At 43.6% G+C, this 6,842-nt stretch overlaps 1 non-coding gene across 1 annotated transcript; it reads right to left on the reverse strand.

The window, feature by feature from the left end:
* Positions 1-853: 853 nt before the first annotated feature.
* Positions 854-925, reverse strand: TRNAD-GUC. The gene has a single exon. It is a non-coding gene; the product is annotated as a tRNA-Asp (tRNA).
* Positions 926-6,842: the final 5,917 nt, after the last annotated feature.

The raw sequence follows: 6,842 nt of genomic DNA on the forward strand, positions 1-6,842 counted from the left end.
AGAACTCTGTGGGGAGGTCCCTAGTGGTCTAGTGGTTGGATTCTGCATTTTCATTGCTGTGGCCTGGGTTCAATCCCTGGTCGGGGAACTGAGATCCTGCAAGCCTTGCAGTGCGGGCAAAAACAAAAAACAAAACAAAAAACCCCCAGCAAACTTTGGGTCTCTGGAAAGGAAAGCCATATAGTGAGATTCTATAAATGTCTAACAGGACAATGTCTGTGTGTGAATTTCTTGAACGTACTTAATATTTCTATTCTTTTTTATTCCTGTGACACGCATTTCTTGAGATTTGGTGTTTATAGTGCTATACGAGATACAGAAATTCAAAATGGAAAATGAGCACAGTTTGGGCTTCCCTGGTGGCGCAGTGGTTAAGAATCCGCCTGCCAATGCAGGGGACACGGGTTCAAGCCCTGATCCGGGAAGATCCCACGTGCCACGGAGCAGCTAAGCCTGTGTGCCACAACTGCTGAGCCTGCGTGCCACAACTACTGAGCCCATGTGCCACAGCTACTGAAGCCCGTGCGCCTAGAGCCCGAGCTCCCAACAAGAAAAAGCCACTGCAGTGAAAAGCCCGTGCACCACAATGAAGAGTAGCCCCCACTCACCACAACTAGAGAAAGCCTGCATGCAGCAACAAAGACCCAACACAGCCATAAATAAATAAATAATAAAAAAGAAAAGAAAATGAGCACAGTTCACTATGATCCAAAGGGCTACTTCTTGGGAAAAATAGGCTGGCCTTTCCCTTGGAGGCCTTGACACACCCAGAATCTGCGCTCAGTGATAAGCCCCCCAATTTTTTTCTTTTCTTCTTTTTTTTGGCCACACTGCATGGCTTGCAGCATATTAGTTCCCAGACCAGGGGTTGAACCTGGGCCACAGCGGTGACAGCACTGAGTCCTAACCACTGGACCACCAGGGAACTCCCAATAAGCCCCCAAATTTAATCAGTGTCTCAGAGTTGTTCTCAGGGGCCAATTCATATTAGCAAAGCTCACAGGATACTGCTGTAAAAATCAGAACGGCCATTTTTTTTTAACACTAGAAATGTAACTCTAAAGTGGATTGGAGGGGACTTCCCTGGTGGCACAGTGGTTAAGACTCTGTGCTCCCAGTGATTCTTAAACACGTTTTTCAAGGTGCAAGTAATGCAAGTTTCCATTCCTGGTCAGGGAACTAGTTCCCACATGCATGCCCCAACTAAGAGTTCGCCTGCCACAACTAAGAGTTCACCTGCCGCAACTAAGACCCACTGCAACCAAATAAAAAATATAAATAAATATTAGAAAAAATAAAGTGGACTGGAGATTCCTGTTAAGGTCACTTAATAAACATGGGATTAGTACAAGAATTTAGATGATTTGATGGCTTGTTAGCCTGATTAATATATTAATCAATTAATGCATTCATTCAATAAACAGACTGAGTACCAACTATGTATTGGAGATACACTGATGATCAAGATAGGTGCAGTCCCTGCCTTCATAGAGCTGATGGTTTAGTGAGGAATACAGAGAAGCAGACGGGGACAATTTTAACAAGGGGAGATACATCTGATTAACTACAAGGTCCTATGTGAACACATGAAGAAGGGCCTGGGGATCAGGGAGGGCTTCCTGGAGGTAGTGAGGTCTTAGCAGAGAGCTAAATGATGACTTAGCTAGACAATGCAGGGGAAGCTGGGTGGAGAGAGTAGAAGTTTTGAAGGCAAGAGAGAACATGGCAGCGTTTCAGTTTGATTGCTGTGGGGAGAGGCAGACAGTGATGTGGAAAAGGTAAGCAGGAGCCCAATCATATGACCGTCTCCACAACAGGTTTATATTTCCCTAACCAAGTGGATTCTCACAGCTGTTTGGAAGGGGCTCTGCAGACAATATATTGTCCTGCTTACTGGTCTCCAAGACGATTGGGCAGATCATGCCCTGTGTGAAGGCCTGGTGTGGATAGTATTGCTAACCTTTTCCTTTGTGGATCACCCTATTCTGGCCTTCTAAGGCTGACCGCCTCTGGCTGTCCCCAAACCCACCCCCTAAGCCTCCCACTGCCTCTAGAAGACTCATGCTCTCTTTGGATGGCCTCATGCCTCCGGTCTGATTTTTAAACACGTTTTTCAGGTCCGGGAGGTATTGCGATGTTTGGCCTTCCATTGATGAATTCTTGGAGGTCAGTTGTATTTTCCTACCGTCAAGTTCTTGGGCAGCACTGCAGTGTCCTCACAGAGCACCTTCAGGGGAGTGGGAACACAAGGGTTAAGCAATGGTGCAAGGGACTGTGTGATAAAAGGCCCAAGAGGAGTCCAGAATGGGTCAAGTGGCTGGAACTGTGGACAGAGGCCTTTGGGGAAACAGGACGTCAGCTGGACCGTGAGGGCTGAGTGAGGTTCATCTAGGTGGTAGGGAAGGAATTTCTTTGGAAGAGTTGAGTAAACCGAACATCGGTTATGGAGAGTAAATCTTGATTTTAGTTTTGAATGAACTATGAGGTCACAAGTCTACTTATTCTTTAACTCTCTTGATTTGCTCATGCATTATTTGGCCAGCCAGTGAGTCAAAGGGATAGGAAAATTGAATGAGGGGTCACTGGTGCCTGCTAGGCTAAGGCCTTGACAATTTTGACCATGGATCTGTCATTTTTTTCCACCTCTGCAATCTCATATACCAGTTCCAGGAACAGCAAATAGACAGAGCTGGGTCCAGATCTTATGCTCTGACTTCCCCAGGCCACCCTGGCTTAACTGCAGCTTCTCAAATCTAAGTGATGGCAAGAGATTTTATAAGCCTCCTCACTACAGCGTCTCTAATTTCAAATTTCAATGATGTTGCATTCTGAACAAGCTGGCACAACCAAATCATGGTTGTAACTGAGCAGTTTCTGAGAGCCAGAGTTTCAGAAACATGCCACGTCTACAGCAACTTGTTGAGGTGAAATGCTAAATTACAGAGAAGATACTTAGAAGGCTTATAAGATATTTGGTATTTCTGAATTGGAATAGCTGCAGTTAAGTCAGAATACTCTGAGCTGTGTGCAGGATGTTTTGACCCTGCCATTCTGAATTATTGGACACCCTGATCTTGATGTTTTGACCCTAGGACTTTTTTTTTTTTTTTTTTTTTTTTGCGGTACGCGGGCCTCTCACTGCTGTGGCCTCTCGCGCTATGGAGCACAGGCTCCGGACGCGCAGGCTCAGCGGCCATGGCTCACGGGCCCAGCCGCTCTGCGGCATGTGGGATCTTCCCGGACGGGGACACGAACCCGTGTCCCCTGCATCGGCAGGCGGACTCCCAACCACTGTGCCACCAGGGAAGCCTGACCCTAGGATATTCTGACTCTATATTTATGAGTAAAATATTGTGATCAGAAATCTATAACTACTGAGAAATGTTTGTCAAGAAAGAATGTCATTGGGCTTCCCTGGTGGCGCAGTGGTTGGGAGTCCGCCTGCCGATGCAGGGGACGCGGGTTTGTGCCCCGGTCCGGGAAGATCCCACATGCCGCAGAGCGGCTGGGCCCGTGAGCCATGGCCGCTGAGCCTGCGCGTCCGGAGCCTGTGCTCCGCGACGGGAGAGGCCACAACAGTGAGAGGCCCACGTACCACAAAAAAAAAAAAAAAAAAAAAGAATGTCATTATGCCAATTTAATTCCCTGATATTCTATCCAACATAATAAAATTTTCCCATTTTTATATTAATTTTTTTATTGTATTGATCCTCCCCCATGGGATCAGTTCTTTTCAATGTAAGTTTTACAATGAAGATTTTGTATATCAATTTTTCTGTTGTTCATACCAAATATTACCAGTTATCACTTGTGTCACTGTGAGTCTTCTTTTGTAGCAGTTGTTTCTTCATCCAATTGTCCCATTTCAGATTTTACTATTCTAAATTTTACCGTGAATACTTTGAAACATGGCAATTTAGGGACTTCCCTGGCGGTCCAGTGGTTCAGACTCCGGGCTTCCAATGCAGGGAGCGTGGGTTCCATCCCTGGTCAGGGAATTAAGATCCCACAGGCCACGCTGCGCAGCCGAAAAGTAAAACAAAAAAACAAAAAAAAAAAAGGCTGTTTAATTTGTATTATTTTTATGAACTACATTCAGGAATTGGTTGAAAATAATTACCAGGTTATGTTTATTTCTAAAGTATCCTTGATAAATAATCTCTAGTTCTCCTTTCCATATTTGGGATTATTCAATTATTCAGGTTAGTTCTGTAGAATTGCTAGTCTGGTGACTGTGCAAAGAGCAAAAATCCCGCTTTGTCTGGGCAATGCCTGGAGTGACGACTGCCTCTTTGGTAGCAACCAGTATAGACTCAGCTGTTCCAGACTTGATCAGAAGCCTACGAGGGTCGACCACATCACCCACACATAGAGGTGCCCAACTCAAAGAGATACTTTCTTAATTTATTCCTACTATAATTTTTTTCTCTTAAAATATCCCTGGTGTGTTTTTTTGGTGGTGTCGGTGGTGGTTGTTATAAACTCAGCCTCTTGCAACTGATTTAACTTGATGGAAAAAAAAAAAAGTCCCGTTCATCCTTGCTCTGTCCTTGACTTACATTCATCTTTCAACCTGGCAAGCAATTTGTGGTGAATAAGCATCGTTAGAAAAGAAAGATAACATCCACTCTTATTATTTCTTCACAAGCAAGAGGCAGACTCCAGATGTTCTTAGTTTGGTTTTGGCTGGGAGCATTGAGGTGACAAGTATTTTTTCATGAGATCTTATGTAGTGGTCAGTTTTGTGCACTGTTGGAATAACCTCTTTGTGATCAGCTACTGCACTAACTAGGGATGAGGTCATGAAGTCATTTTACTACCAGGCTGGATTCTCTAACAAATAGCCCAAGAAAGCAAGAAGAGCGGAAACAGCATGAAACAAGCAATCACTGGCATAATTACCTTTTAAACCAGAGTCTTAAATAATTCCCCAGAATGGGCATTTTATTTAATAATTAGAGCCACATTTTGTGCTCCCATCAGAGTGACCCAGTTAAGAATACATTCAGCTACTTATCCAGACATTCTTTTTTTTTAAAACAAATTTATTTATTTGTTTATTTATTTTTGGCTGTGTTGGGTCTTTGTTGCTGCGCGCAGGCTTTCTCTAGTTGCAGTGAGCAGGGACCACCCTTCGTTGCGGTGCACAGGCTTCTCATTGTGGTGGTTTCTCTTGTTGCGGAGCACGAGCTTTAGGCGCACGGGCTTCAGTAGTTGTGGCTTGTGGGCTCTAGAGCGCAGGCTCAGTAGTTGTGGCGCACGGGCTTAGTTGCTCCGTGGCATGTGGGATCTTCCTGGACCAGGGCTCAAACCCATGTCCCCTGCATAGGCAGGCAGATTCTTAACCACTGCGCCACCAGGGAAGCCCTATCCAGAAATTCTAATCAAAGAAAATATTTTATTGTTTATTTGGAAGCAGCATGCTATGAAGATAGCATACTTTGTATTAGCTCACTTTTTAAAAAATTAAACATGAACAAAGGACAAAGGGAAAAAAATAATTGAAAACAGACTGTGGTTGATACAAGCTTCGTGAGAAAGGATCACAGTGGAGCTTAAAACCTTAGAGAAGTTGGTTATCCATGGTGGAAAAGAGGACCTCGGTGTCTGATGTCACCATTTCCCATCGCTTTTGCTTGTAAATGCAGATGGCAAACAATAAGAGACAACTGAGTTGTTGGATTGATGTTTAGGTCACAGCTTCCCTCGCAAGTAAAGGTCATTTCCTATAACCTAGATTTTAATGCTGCCCAAATGCAGTTTGCACCTCCAGGCCCCAAGCACTGTATTAGAACAGGGCAGCTACTCTGGGAATATACGCATGTACTTGAAGACCAGTTTCTATTAAAAGAGACCTCCCCCCAAGCCCCCCGCCATCCCCAGAATTGCCAGTGTGTCATGTGGATTTCTACAGAGCATTGAGAATCCTATCCAGGCCAAAGGACACTTGATATTCAGGGTTAGTGAATGTGGAACAGAATCTCAGAAGGTACTGAAAGTAACACTTATTCTTTTGACATATAATATGTTCGTTGCCACCTGACCCTTTGATTTGTAAAAATATGAATTTCCCAAGCTGGATCCCACAATTCCTGTCCTAAACTGCAGGAAGTTTCCGCCCACCCGTACCATTCACCTCTTGACCCCCAGCTGCTTACGGCTTTCTTGCTATAAGGATGGTATTTACTGTCTTGCTCTAACAGGCTGTTGGTAATTTTAAATTTCTCTGGCTTTTAGCTTGTGATGTTATCATCCCGTTCTGTGTCTGTTTTCTTTTAGATTTTAGAGTGCTGACATCCCAAGAGGACTTCATGGACCGTTGTATTCCCCTCTTTGCTCCTCCTTTGGCAAAATACAGAAAATAATATTCAAGGGCAGTCCCTGGGAACTTTGGGAAAGAAATAACCACAAACCTCCTAGGCAATTGAGATCTTTGGTTTCTGGTGAGTCTTAAGGTATGATATATGGCATCATAATCAACATTAAGTTCAATAACCTTTTTTATTGCCTAAAAATGACATGTCAAATCAAGTTGGCTCTGACCGTGATAAAAACCCAAATATCTTACTAAAATAAATACTAACCAGCAGTGTGGGGATTGGGTAAGGCAAGTGAGGCACTTGCCTTGGGCACAAAATTTAAGAGGGCATTAAAAAAAAAACACCTCAGTAATCGAGATAAATGATATTTTAATGCAATATTTTTAAAAGAGAAAATTAATGCAAAAATTACACGATGAAAAAATATCAAAATTCTAAATACAGGATCAGTAACAGTGCCTTGCCAAGCCATATGGGAGCCTTAGACAAAAGGAAAAATCAGTAATACTTACTCTGTCTTTA

The sequence above is a fragment of the Phocoena sinus genome, chromosome 7, assembly GCF_008692025.1.
Source record: "Phocoena sinus isolate mPhoSin1 chromosome 7, mPhoSin1.pri, whole genome shotgun sequence".
Taxonomy (NCBI): Eukaryota; Metazoa; Chordata; class Mammalia; order Artiodactyla; family Phocoenidae; genus Phocoena; species Phocoena sinus.